The following is a 15,037-nucleotide window of genomic DNA, read 5'->3' as shown; positions in this document are numbered from 1 at the left end:
AGCAGGAAGGATGGCCTAATAGATCCCCTTGGGAAGTGAGGTGCAGTGGAAAAGCGGCCCCCGGTTGGGTAAGTGTCAGTTCAACCACGTGACAAGTACACCCTCCTTCATGGGGTGAAGAGAGACAGAGCTGACATGGGGGGATGCCCACAGCACCCTGTGGGGAGAAAAAAAGCAAGTTCCAAAGAGTAAAACAGGAAGATTCTGTTTATCGAAAGTTCAGAAAGAGGCTAAAGTAAGCAATATAATGTTCAGGCTTAGGAGGTAAAAAGAAAAGCAAGGGCTGATCAATACAAAATTCAGAATGGCGGTTACTCTGGAGGGAGGAGGGAAGTGAGCCCCGGGGGAGCGTGTGCTGGTTACAAAGGCCACCCAGCTGCTCTTTTCCTTAAACTGGGTGTTGGATTCCAGGGGGATTTACACTCTACACGCTCTTTATACATATTCACCTGTATCTGCCCAATATTTAATTTTATTTCTTACAAGAAAAAAAAAAGTGTGTATGATAGCCTACATGAAAGAACGAGCTTCAAAACAGGAGTCCAGTGTGATTCCATTTTTCTTTCATCTTTTTTCTCATCCATCAAACTCGTAAAATAATAGTACTCATTTCTAAGACAAACTAGGACAAATCACTTCCCCTCTCTGGACCTCAGTTTCCTTGTCTAAAATGAGGCTAAAGAATTGAGGAAAAGCTTATGAAGCACTTATGCTGGTGCTTGAAAATAATAAGTAATAAATAAGTTGTCCCAAACGGATGGGGATTGTGGAACTTTCAGGAAATTCTTCCCTCCTCCCTCGCTCTTTTGCCACTGACCTAGCAGCTCTTTGAACTAATCTCACTTGCCAAACTGGCTGGATGGACCAATGTCCTCCATCCCTTCCAACAAACATACTGCAAACGTCCATGACCCCAAAAAAGCATTCTTGGCCAGTGGCTGCCCCTCACCTCACCTGGGTATATCTCCTCCCACTAGTTAAGGCACCAGCTTACTGGAAACCAGTCGTGTTTGTTCCAAAACTTACTTATTCCACTTGTGCTTGTTAGCATAGTTAAGCATAACTAGATCATTTAATTAAACTTTAGGGAAACCAGTGACTTAATGAGGGTGCAAGAAGATGCTGCTGTTTCCAAGGAAGTTAAGTGGAATTTTTGGAAAGACACAATAAAAGTAAATTGCTTTAATTATATATATATATTTAGAAAAAATATAAATACATATTATATATAATAACTTTTATATGATATATATGATAGCATATGTAATATAATAAAAGTATATAAAATAAGATATATATTTATATATGTAAATTATAAGATAATATAGAATCTAGAATATAATAATTGATGTATATATAAAATAAGATGCAAACAAGAAAACTGTAAGAAATAGGAGAGGAGAATCATAAAAGATTGAGAAAAATCCTGTGCTCAGGTGGCTTTTTAAATGTTTTAAATTCTTGCTCCACTGAGAGACCTTGGTAACCAGAGAGGAGGCATTGCAGCTGTGGGTTCAATGAAGAAACACAGGCTGGAAGTGACCTCCAGGCAGAGAAGCTAAATTCAAAGGTAGAGCCTTGGCCCGGCATCAAAAGTTTGGTGAATAAACGTATATTGATATGATTTAAGAAAACATATACTATTCTTTCGTTTTACCCGTAACCATAAACTCCCAAGACAAACAGAAAACTGGGGAAAAGTACCAGGGTTTCGTATCACTGAGAAAGGACTATTTTCTTAGCCCTTAAAGAGCTCTATTTACCAATCAATAAGAAAGAAAAGCTAATAATGTAATGGAAAAGTCGAAAAAGGAATGAACAGAGAGTAAACAGAAAGAACATACAAATAGCTCTGAACCACAAGATAAAGAAAATGCTCAGCTTCACTTTTGAGGAAAGAAATGCAAATTGACCCTCTAAGGAGACGCTGTTTTCCACCTATCAGATGGCAACAGCTCTGCTGGCGAGGCTGTGCGCAGGTAGGCTCTCTGGGTACTCAGTGGGAGCAGAGGCTGCTGGGAGCCAGTGATGATGGTCACTGTCACCTACCCCTGTACCTACCAGCTAACGCAGCCACTCCACCTCCAGGAGTGTTCCCTGAGGATCATCTCCTATACCTTCAAGATGTCATACGGACAAGGGTTTTGTTTTGTTTTTGTATTGGCTGAAATAGCCAAAGAAATAGGAAGCAACCTAAATGTCCACCCATAGGGCATCAGGAAGGAAAACAACAGCATAACATGAGTATGTAAATAGGGCAGGGAGGGTCTTCACGGACAATCACTGAGACATTCTGTTAAGGGGACAAAGATGCAAAATAGTATACCTGGTAACCTCCGCTTGTGAAAGAGAGAAAATACATAAATACATAAGAATAACTGCTTGTATGCATGTAGGATATTTAGGGAAGAGTAGCGTTGTTGCCTCCAAGGAAGAGGACTGGGTGACAGGGACACGGAGGAGCGATGGAGACACAACACAGGTGACCCTGTCTCCTGCTTTTCTTTTTCTTTTTCTTTTTCTTTTTCTTTTTTTTTTTTTGCGGTACGCGGGCCTCTCACTGTTGTGGCCTCTCCCGTTGCGGAGCACAGGCTCCGGACGCGCTGGCTCAGCGGCCATGGCTCACGGGCCCAGCCGCTCCGCGGCATGTGGGATCCTCCCGGACCGGGGCACGAACCCGCGTCCCCTGCATCGGCAGGCGGACTCTCAACCACTAGCGCCACCAGGGAAGCCCTTCTTTTTTTTTTTAACCTTTATAATTCTGACATATGTGCCTGTATCCCTTACTGAAGAAGCAACTAATTTAAGATGAATAAAATATTTAATATAGGAACACAGCACTTATAAAATGATTCCTTGTTTTAAGCAACTTTTAAATTGGACTTAACTTTTGGTTCTGATTTCATTCTACCCCTAGATCACCAAGGTTTGACTGTTTAATATTTCTAGATGAACAGAGATTGTCTATGGAGTACATATATATATATACAAAACAAAAGCACACACACTAATGTTTAATAGCCAAACAGAGCCCCCGCCCCCAGCAAGGCTGGCAGGGACCTATTCCCCGGCGAAAAGCAAATCCTCCCCCGGGGAATCCAGTTCCCCCACTTTGCCCCAGTTACTCCAACATGTGTTTGCAGGCTGATAAAGGTGTCCTGTGTCCCTGCCGCTCCTTTTAATTAATTTCTGACATGAAAGCTCCCAGTCTCTCCTGCCTCAGAGACCTACACTCACGCGCCTTGCCTCTCCCTTTCACAGGAAGCAGCTGCCCATGTGTAGCCAGATTCCAAAAAAAAAAAAAAAAAAGTGGGACCGCCGGATCTGCCCTCAATCCCAGGCACATCTGCCCAGAAGGTGACCAGGAAAACTTCGAAAGTAATTGTTCCGAGACTCGATTTTTCTATTACGGCCAGGAGACTGAAATTGTGTCCCTAGCCACAGCTCACCTCTTCTGTCACCCAAAGTTCTCCAAACCGAATATCAAAAAAAAAAAAAAAAAAAAAAAAAGTGTGCGTGGTGTGGGGGGGGGAAGTCACAGTTCTTTTTTTTTTCCATTTGTGCTGATTTGCATATTAATAGTTTGCATATTAACCAGCGACTTCAGAGGGTGGGCGGGCTAATGAATGCAGCAATCTCCTCAATTTTAACTCAATTTGCCTCATCCATATTCCAATGACTTTGGGGATTGGTGTTCAGCGTTCATTGAAATTATCCGAGCCAGACCCAGTGTGGGCTGCTCTACCATTAATCCAATTAATTAGCCCCATGGATATGGCCGCCTGGGTGAGGGCCCTTTGTTCGGCGCTGGGGGCTAATGACAGCCCCAATCTGATGGGATAATAAGGGAAGCTAAGGAGGGTTTGACCCCCCAGCCTGGGTCCTGGGTGGTGCTTGGAGCAGGGAGGGCAGGGTGGCTTTTGGGGAGGGGGCTGGATCCCAGGGAGACAGCTGCTTTCCTCCACCACTCCTTCACTAGCTCACTCCAAAGCGTGAGATGCCTCCCATTTTCCCCTCCACACACTCCTCGCCCCTCTCCTCCCTGCTCTGTGCCCAGGGAGGCTGAGCAGCTTGCAGGTGCTCCAGTCCTGAGGGCTCCCAGGTGGGTCCAGCCCATGACAGGCATTGCAAGAGATGGGAGGGAGGAGGAGAAAGGAGACAGAGGATTAACTCCCTGGCTGCTTCTGTGCTGGGCTGCAGCTTGGCTGTAGGCTGGTCTGGGGCCCCTGTCAAGAGCCCACTCTGATGGCTACTGGTCCCAATTCCCTGCAGCCGCCCCCTGGCCTTGCTTCCTTCGGCCTGGGATGGTAACAGCTCTGTTGTTATTTTTACCTCTTCTCCACCATCTCAGCCCCTTTGAATGAGCCATCTGTCCCCTGCTGGGGCCCGAATGATACCCACACCTCACTCCTTTACTCTTCCATTTTCCCAACAGCACCATCACTCACTCATTCAGACATGATCACAAGGGTTAAACAATAAGCTACATGTATAGAATGCTTAGCACAATGCCTGGCATTGCCCAAGAGTTCAATGTATGTTGGGGATAGTTACATATGGGGATAGATACCTGGCTAAAGTGTCCCTTAAAGGAATTCTGTGAAATAACAGCTCCATAAGATGCTTTTTGATAGAAAGACTCCCTCGTCATAAATGTCCAGCAGCCCTGCAAATCCCCTTCTTAGAGATTCATAATATGCATTCTTGTAATAAAGGCTATGAGAAATCCTTCAGTAAAGAAAATCTCGGATTTCATGTAAATTCAAACACCCCTAGAATATATAATCTCACGTATATATTTCCCATTTTACACTTGAGGAAACTGAGACCAAGAGATTGTGTGTGGCAGTTCAAAGACAACCTAGAAACTGGTTCCTGAATTGGGTGTGTGTGTGCGTTTGTGTGTGTGTGTGTGTGTGTGTGCTGGGGGTGCGGGGTAGTCTGAGACTTTGTGGGGTGCACCTGGATTGCAAACAGGTTGACTCCCTGCTGTATGGCCTGAGAGAAGCTGCTTCTCCTCTGGGAACCTCAGTGTTCTCATCAGCAAAATGGGAAGAGAAATTCCCACCATATCCAACTATGGGAGGATTCAGTATGATAAGCAAGTTAAGGGCCAAGCGTGTAAACAGACTTCTCTGTGATGCTCATCCAGGGTTCCGCAAGAGGGGTCCCCAGTGCTGTGCTTCATGAAAGAGAAGCAACTGCTTCCTTCTTAATCAAGTCTCCCTGATTTCCTTAAAATTCCACTTATAAGAACTAATCTTAAAGAAATACTTAGTCAATATGCAAGAATAGATGCACAAATATGTTCCATTTAGAGGAGTTTGTATTAGCAACAAGTCAGAAACAACTTAAGCCTCCAACAAAAAGGGATTGACTAAGTAAAGCATGCAACAGAATCCTTTGCAGCCATTTGAGATCAGGAAAACCTTTGGAATTCCTCCATTTCAAAAACCCCACAATCCTTCCTTTTCCTAAAACCAGATTTTATGCATGAAATTCAAATACATCAAGTAGATTTTTAAAAAATAGTAACCACGGTTACTGGGAGCTAGAGAAACAGGGGTCCTGCCTTCTCAGCCCTTCCGCACTCTTAGCAGCCAGCACACCTCAGGCACCTCTCTAGATCTCTGAGAAGTGAAGGGACAATACGAAGATAAAATCATATGGGCACAGACGGTATCTGGTGTCTTCTAAGCATTTCAGGTGGGTCACGCATTGTGCATTATATCATTTAATTTTCACAACAAGCCTGCCATGAGATGAGTGCTTCATTTATCGATCCATTTTGCAGATGGGAAACTAAAGTCTCATGACCAAGATCCCACAGGTAGAAAGGGGCAGAACCAGGATTCAACCTAATGGGAAAGTGTCAAGTGGAGAAGGCAGATAATGAAATAGTCCACAGAGTGTCAATTTCTTGGTTGTGATCACATACTGTGGTTATGTAAATATCATCATGGGAGGAAGTGTACACAGGAACTCTCTGTAAGGTTCTCGCAACATCTTGTGGGTCTAAAGTTATTTCAAAAATTAAATTTAAATTAGTATGTAATATGAGATCCCATTTGGTTGTGTGTGCGCACAAAGTGTTTCTAAACCATTTTGAAAGGATATCCGTACAACAAAATGTTAACAAAACTCATCTTCGTCTCTTGCTGAGAATTTGTAGGGGATTTCTTCTTTTGTTCTTATTATTATCTTAGTTAATTTTTTCTTCAGTGCCTAGGAACGATGATTTGTGTAATTTTTTTAAAAAGTTTAAAAACAGAATTATCCTTTACCAGCAACCCCCTTGCCCAAACCCCAGGTCCTGATTCTGTAATTCCAGCTGCAAAGGCAGTCCCAGGTCTATTTGTTCTCCCCCAAATCTCTCTTTCTTTGGAGCTTCAGAAAGACAGATGCCACAACAGGGTCTGTCAGTGTACCATCTCCACCTGACACCGCAGAGATCCCCATTTTGGCCTCTTCTCCCAGAAGACACAGTAAAACCCCCAGACCACACGGAGGCCGGCGTGCACTTACAAATTACCGCAGCAAAATGGATATAGCCTTGACAAAATGTAATGTTTTGTGACAGGGCCCAAATATGCATTTCATTCTTGAGAAGCAGCTCAAGGAACCCGTTGGAAATATTAAATTAAGCAGTGTAACAGCTGAGAATAATTGGGTTTTCTGCCCTGTTGCCTGTGATTTTGTGTAGTGTTTGAGGTGGTTGGGCAGTTCTGTTTGACTGGGGGATGGCGAGAGCCTGGGGTCTCTGCAGGCTGTGGGAGTAGCTTCTGGGAGCTTCCTTGGGGTTGGAGGGTGGATGCGGTTCGACCCCATGTGGAGATGGGAGAGGCCCCTGGCACTACCCCTTGGAATCCTAGAATCAGAACTTCCCAACCAAGAGTAATGCATCCTCACCTGCGTTTGATGGATGAGGAAACTGAGTCCTAGCGACACATCTTAGCAAGTTAGTGGCAGAGCTGAGACTTACACAGCTGCCACTGACAAGGCTGTTTCCAATACACTGCCCCTCTTCATGATGGTCCTGAAACCATGAGCCATTCTGCCTGTAAGGTGACCCAAAGATCGTACGTTCTGGGGTCAGATAGAGCCAAGTGCAGATGGCGGCACAGCCTCTTCCTCCCCGGGAGACCTTAGGAAATTCTCAGAGCTCTAAGCTCAATTTCCCCCTAAAATTGGGGTTCGGGGGGCTTACATTACAAGGGAGGCAATGAGGATTTTTAACAGGGCTGATGAGCACACGAGTCACCAGGGGTCTTGTTAAAATGAAGATTCTGATTCAACAGGTCTGGGACCTGGAATTCGGCATTTCTAACCATTTCCGCAGAGCTCTCCATGCTGCTGGGATGAGCCTCTGAAGAGCAAGAGTTTATAAAAGTGTGACTTAGCCAGGGCTTGGCATGCAGTAGGCACTCTATCAATGTTCCTTTCTCTTTGTTCTCTCATTATTTCTTCCAGGACTCTGCCTTATCCATGTTTCTGAAAACTCAATTGGAGAGAAGATGTAGTCGAGGAGGGGGTGTCCTGGTGGCAGATCCGACGGGTCCTTTGGGAGGCAGAAAAGCCACATTCGACCTTGTGCGCTCTTGATCCCCACCCGAAATGACCAGGCTGGCTTTGCGGAGTGGGTGAGTCACGGCCAACGAGCACTGCAGGATTCTACAGCTGTGCAAGTCGCATCTGCACACCACCCAGCTCTGCAGGGGAAATAGTTCTGCGTTTGCACATCTTCCAGCAGTGGGTCCAGGAACATCTGCTCGGTTACCCTCAGCACACACTGGCCCAGCATGGCACCACCTCTCTGATATCAGGGGAGTTTCATTTTTATATCCAACCGCAAGAATACATCCTTGGGCCCTCAGAAACCAGCCTCTATCTCCAAGTCACTCCCCTGAGATTTCCTCTCATCTCACAGAGCTGATAATATCAAAAGGAAGCTGATTCTGTCATTTACCTGCTGTGTGATCTCAAGCAAGGCACCTCCCCTCTCTGAGCCTTAGTTGCTTCATTGGTAAAGTACATGGAAATCTTTAGCTGTGAGCACAGAGCTTACAGATGTGGAGTCTGGAGTTCCCATCAAATTCAGTCCCAGCTCCATCACTTCTACCCTAGGTGAACCTCAGTCTCTTTATCTGTAAACAGACCAGTTCTGAGGATTCAACAAAATAATAACGTATAATATTTGGCTGAGGGTTTGGCTCAGGGCACAGGAGAAGGCTCAGCAAATGCAATTATTACTTGGAAACATAAAGAAAATTCATCTCCTTCAACTGGAATACTGTTAGACTTTGATCATCATTAGAATCTACCCCAAATTCCTCTTTCAATGTAAGCAGCAATTTTCATGGTTTCATGTATGATGATGATGATGATGATGATATGATGATGATGATGATGATGATGATGATGATGATGGTGATCATACTAACTTGCCCGAAGTTTTTGGACACACTACATGCCAGGCACTATTCTAAATACTTGTGTTACTACATATAATTCTCATAGTAACTCTGGAAGATTGATTATAGTGGGTAAAATATTCTTCCCCATTTTACTAACGAGGAGCCGGAGGCATAAGAAGCTTAAATAACTTGCCAAGGGTCACACAGCTGCTGTATGAGTCAGCTACATCCACAATAATGCTGCATAACAACCAACCACAGACCTCTCAGTGGCAAACAACAACTGTTGATTTCTCACTCATGCATCTAAGGGCTGGTCGGGGTAATCTAGGCTGTCGTTGACTGGGCTCAGCTCTGGGTCTACCCCACATGCCTCCCATCCTCCTTAAACCATCACCTACCCACGACAAAAGGCAAGTGTCATATGTGCTAATATCCCATGAGCTGAAGCAAATCACATGGTCAAGTCTGGTTGGAGAAGTACCCTTCCCCACTAGGAAGCCCTGGCAAGGGTGTAAACATATCACTACAGAAGAGTCAAGAATTGAAACGAATAATTCAGTATTCCACAGCGGATGGGGGAAGACTGAGGCAATGAACCCAATGAGACTGATGGAAGAAGTTGCCATCTTAACTGCTGTCCAAACTTGCAATTCTTCTTTTTTTTCTTGACCACGCCACATGGCTTGTGGGATCTTAGTTCCCCCACCAGGGATCAAACCCGTGCCCCCTGCAGTGGTAGCATGGAGTCCTAACCACTGGACCACTGAATTCCCTGCAATACATTTTAACAAAGAAACTATCCCACTACTAAAACTAATACTAGGAACTGGAAATGCAGTCCTTTCTAAGCTCCTGCTCTAGGCACAGCTGCCTTCAGACTATCAGTGAAATATGTTATCCATCATTCATTCATTCATTCCTCACTTACTGAATATTCCTACAAGGTTGGTATCAGGCACACATACAAAATGGATACACAGTTTTCCTCTCTCTTATGATTTCTTGTCTCCCAACTCAAAGTGTAATTTTCCTCCCTCTTCATTTTATTATACATTCATTTATTTATTATTTGTTTGTTTTCAAACCCCAAAACCTTTCAAGTTAGCAGATGTGCCTGCAAACTTCCCCAAACACGGTTGTGTATGACATTGACAAAAATAGTTTATGATCAATTCCAAGGGCCCCACTGATCTTTTTTTAATAAGGTGCTGCTGTGGTTCTACAGCAAAGTATGCCATTGTGATTTCACAAAGTACTCACTGTGAAATCTCGAGCTCCCGCCCCACGTCCCTTCTTCCCAACTTGAAACGACCTTGAAACAACCGTGCCTCCTTTGGGGAATCTCTGTTAGTGACTTCGAATCCCTGGTGTGGGTGCTGCAGCATAAAGAACTCTGTCTCTGTGGGCCCCTCGCTCAGGGTCTGCGGGGAGTGGTGTTTCTCCAGGTGTGGTCCAAGGGCCACCATGATCAGAATCTCTGGGGGTGGGGCCCAAGAATCTGCATTTTCACACGTGCCCTAAGCGATTTTTGTGTCTGCTGAAGTAGAGAGATCTCTTTTATCATCTGAAGGAAAGGAGGATTCTAAAGGGAGGAAAAGAATCATTACAGTCCTACGTGCTCCTGCATTTCATTTAATGAACTGCAGATTTGGAAAATGCAGTTTGGGGCACATGGCATCTGGACTCTGCCTTTAGTGCCACCCACAGGTAGAGTGGCACGGTACCTAACCAAGGAGTGTTTTATAATACATCTCTCATTCTTTGTTCACCTCCACTTGACAAACCAGGGAACACCCCCTTCCTAAATTACATTATTCCCCAAACATGTCATTCTTCCTGCCTTTCTGCCCACTAACCTGTTTTCCTGGAATGCCTTTATCTCTAATAGGTTTGCCTACAACCAAACTCCTATGCATGCCTCAAAATCCAACATGAACCTCACTGCTTCATCCTGGCTCAGTTAATTACTCTCTCCTTTGTGCTGCTATGGTTGAACATTCCTACATAGAAGCAACAATCTGAGTTCCCAATTATTTAACCCCACTATGATTCTGGCACTGTATTCTACACTCGAGATACTAGAGCGTTTCCAAATAAATGAAAGCAGGCTACACTTGTCTGTTTACACATACTCTCCCCTGTGCCCCTCCAGGGCAGGAACTAGGCCAAATTTCCCTAGGCAGAGTATGTGCTCAAGTCCCTTTGGAGTCCCTAAAATTCACATGAGCATCTCACCAGCTTGAAGCTGCCAGGAAAAAGAGGCCATGTGACTTCAAGACAGGAGCTCCTCAGACATGACAGAGAAAGGGTCCAGGCATGGCAGAGCGAGCCCTGTGGTTGACAGCCACCCCCATCTTCCTCCAAGCCCCAGCTTGAGCAGAACTGGGGGACCAGCTAGGGCCATAAATCCAGGATGGGCTTGCTAACCACGAACCCTCCCCTTGGTGTAAAATCAAACTCCTACTTAGTGCCAACAGAAATACCAGTCACGGGCAGAACTTCAGGCTTCCCAGAATGAGGGCGGTTACCCTCCCTGGAACCATCACAACCCATGTGCCACTTATTTATAGACCCAAAGGACCGTAAGGCTGGACGGCACATTCAAACCAGCCACGCCTCCTTGGCAAGAGTGTGAGATGTGTATATTCTGGTGCCTCAGGTAAGTTTCTGAGACTTTCAGAAAATCAACTGTATTGTTTACATCTAATTAAAAAAACTGGCCCCAGTTCATCTACACACCTTGGTGCTTCTGTGTCCAGCATCAGCAGATCCAACTTTGAATCCTGGCTCTGCTGGTAATGACTGTGTGACTTTTGGGAACTCACCTAACCTCTCTGAGCCTCGGTTTCCTTACCACATAATAGGAATAATAAAACCTGTCTCTTGTGGTTGGTGTGTGTCTCAGTGGAGGGAACACTGCTGACAGTTTTGTCCTCCCTTCTCTTCTAATTATTAATATGTTTCTTGGTTTTTATGATTATTGGTGTAATTTTCCTGGTTTGGGGATTCCTGTACTATTGAGCTTTCTAAATCCCATATCTGATTATGAAAACTCCCTCTAAGCTTTTGCTCTTTCTTGGCTTTATGTATTTTCTCAAGTGAGATCTCTCTGCTAAAATTCATTTCCCTGCCAATCTCCAATTTGATGCATCATCCCGATCATGCTATATTATGTTTGGCAACATAATATGATGTGACTCTGGCTGCCGATGACGGATGGGCTACCCGTCAGCAAATAGAAGAGCACCCAATTTTCTAAAGAGCATTGTTACAGAAACAAACAGGATGGCCTTTTAACTTGTATTGATTTATTTCTGAAGAATGAGCTCCTCTCTTACTTTTACAAGTGCTGTAATTAGAGGGTAGAATTACCTTTCTGGGGTGAGGGCTCAGCAAGCTTAACGGCACGGGGGCTGTGGGGGAAGGGTGCAGAGAAAGGGCAGGGTGCAGGCAGCAGCCCGTGACACGGAAGTGGGCCAGATTTAGAGCAGGAAGCACTGAGGTTAAATACATTAAAAATTCCTTCCTTCTCTCCTTTCCTTCTTCCTTCCTCTCTTCCTTCTTTTCTTTCTGCTATACATCAATCTATCATCTTTCCTTTTTTTCTTATTTCTTTTCATCCTTCTACTTATCCATCCATCCATTCATCCATCCATCCATATATCCAACCACCATTCCTTCCTCTATTCTTTCCTCTCTTTCTTCTTCCCTTCCTGATCTCTATCCACTGATCCAGCCAGCCAGTCATTTATCCATTCATCTATTCATTTATCCATTCATCCATCCATCTATCCATTCATCCCTCCATCGATCCATCCATCCCTCCATCTATCCATCCACCCATCCACCCCTCCATCCATTCATCCATCCATCCATCATCCATCCATTTATCCATTTATCCATCCATATATCCATCCATCCATTCATCTTGCCTTCCTACCATCCATCCATCATCTTTCCTTTCTTTCTTCCTTATTTCTTGACGTCCTTCCACTTACCTATTCATCCATTCATCATCCATTCGTACATCCATCCATTCATCTATCCCTATATCCATTCATCCATCTCTCCTCCCTCCCTCCCTCCCTCCCTCCCTCCTTCTCTTTTCCATTCAACATTTTTGAGGACCGTGCTTGGTGTGATATAGAAGAGTGACTCTGAAAGACCAGGGTTCTAAGCCTAGCCCTGCTGTGTGATCTTGGGGAAATCAATTCATCTCTCTAACACTAGATTTCCGCACCTCTCCCGTCACTCTCCCCCTCGCCCGCTCCCCTCCAGCCACCCTGGAGCATTGCTCATTTACCCCAGTCCAGGCACCCTACCACTTAGGGGGTGTTTGCATTCCTTTTCTTTCTGCCTAGAACCCTCTTCCTCCAGATAGCCTTGGGGTTCCCTCCCTCCTTCCTCCCTGTTCTCTGTTCAAATGCCTTCTCGTCAGAGGCCTCCCCTGGCCACCCTCTCCAAAACAGCAGCTCTTGTCACGCTCCACCCCACAAAGTCGGTTCATTTTATCCTTAGCTGCTAGCACCATCTGGCATACTACACATATTACTTATTCAAGGACTATTTACCTATTTAGTGTCCGTTCAGCAAGACAGGGACAAGGGAGGGCCAATTTGAGGCTGCTTGTCATGGTCAGTGCTATGAACGGGGGCTCAATTCCCCTGGGACCTCTCAGAAATGTTCGCCCAAGGAGCAGAGTCCAGCTCCAGTGTCCCACTGCTGAGGCTTGACCTTGGAGTGATGACTGAGCCAGGGGTCGGGACTGCCACCCCCGGCAGAAAGCAAACACCTCACCATTTGTGCCTGGTGTGGGCCCTGTGGCCCGAGTCTAAGTTGCCTGGAACTGTCCAACCTGGCCGGGCACCCTTCTGTGGATGTTTCTATGGGAGCTTCCTTCCTGAGGATCTGCGTTTGCAGGGAGAAAGGGCTGCCCAGAACCCCAGTCTCAACCCTGTCCCTCACACGCCATGACCTTGGGCAAGTCACTCACCCAATCTGGGCCTCAATTTCCCCATCGATAAAATGGACAGGTTGGACCAGATCATGGTCTCCTACCTTTCCAAGTCCAAAAAGTCCTCATTTTAAAAAATCATTAAACCAATTGTATGGGTTCAGTGTTGGAAAGGTAAAAAGAAACAAACAAACAAACAAGACAGTGTAACAGAAAAGGAGACGAAGAACTCAAGAAAAAGGAAATCTCTCGATATTTTGCTATTTTTGATATTCTGAGACATTTCTATGCATAAATCCTCCTGGCCCTCCTCCCCTCCCTCCCCCCACCCCTTCCCTCTCTCCCCTCCCCGTTGTGTTCTGATTTCTCCTCCTCCCCCACTTTCCCTCCCTTATCACCATCCTTCCACTAGAATGTGAGATCCACAAATGCAGGGATTTCTGTCTCTTTGGATCACCGTTGTATCTACAGATCTACCTTGGTGCCTGGCACATAAAAGGTGCCCAGTAAACACCTGTGGTAGGAATGGATGGATAATGACCATGGAAGCTTAGTTGCCCTTTACTGGACACTGACCATGAGCCAGGACCTGTGTAGGGCAGGGAGACTCAGGGATCAGTGGGACGGAGGGCCCTGCACTTGTGGGCCTCACAGCATCCTCGAGACTCTTCTGGGATGGCAGAGACTATTTGGAATTCCATCAACGAGCATTAGTGTAAATATTAGTGTAAAAGCTAATACCAAAACAAAATATGAAAGGACACAAGTTGAAAAAACACGGAGATGAGACAGAGGCAAAAAGCAAGTGGAGGACGATGCAGAATTCCTGCAGGTCCCTAGCCAGATGTAGATCTAAATGGACCCTGTAGCCCAGGGGTCTCTCATTCACATTATGACCCCGGAGGCAGAGGCGGCAAAAGCAGAATCCGGGGTCAGCTGGGGCACGGACACTAGGAGAGGGCACAGACACTTGCAAAATGGCCTTGAAGTCAGGGGGAAGCTGGTGGACCGGTCAGGGCCAACTGGGAGCAAAAGAGCAGGAGGTGTGCCTGAGTGGGGTGTGCATGGGGGTCCCGGGCAAGGCAGCAGCTGCAGGCAGTGCAGCCCAGCGCTTTGGTACATGGGCTTTGGAGTCAGACAGGCCTGTGTCCCAGTCCTGGCTCGGCTCCACCATGCCCCCTGTGTGACCTTCAGCATGCTGCTGGGCCTCTCTGAACCTTAGCCTCTTCCTCTGAAGAACAGAGGCTGCTGGCTGGTTGGGGACGGAGGGCTGACATGCTCTGATGAGCCTAAGATCTGAGCACAGGCCTTCCCAACACAGAAGTTTAGCTTGTACTATTCATTCACGTTAGTAAACATAGGCTGGAGTTCCAGAAGAGGTGCCAGCACTGCTGAGAACAAATTCTCAGGTTGGGACTTGGCCAGGTTTCTTTTTGATGGCCTGCAGGCCACCGTTGGGGGCATCTCTTCCTATATTTCAAAGCACAGCCCTCTAAAGGGGACAGGACCGTTTTACCATGAACACTCAGACAACCAGGCCCCAGAACAGGGCCAGCTGACCCCAGGGAGCAAACTGTCCTGGAGCCTGTCCTATATAGTGACAGAGCAGGAGGCCAATAGCCTCGTGGAGTCCTGTGAAAAGACCAAATCACAGGAGGCCATGTTG

The sequence above is a fragment of the Lipotes vexillifer genome, unplaced genomic scaffold (genome assembly GCF_000442215.2).
Source record: "Lipotes vexillifer unplaced genomic scaffold, Lipotes_vexillifer_v1.1 scaffold691, whole genome shotgun sequence".
In the NCBI taxonomy this organism is placed as follows: Eukaryota; Metazoa; Chordata; class Mammalia; order Artiodactyla; family Lipotidae; genus Lipotes; species Lipotes vexillifer.
This window is presented reverse-complemented; position numbering follows the sequence as displayed.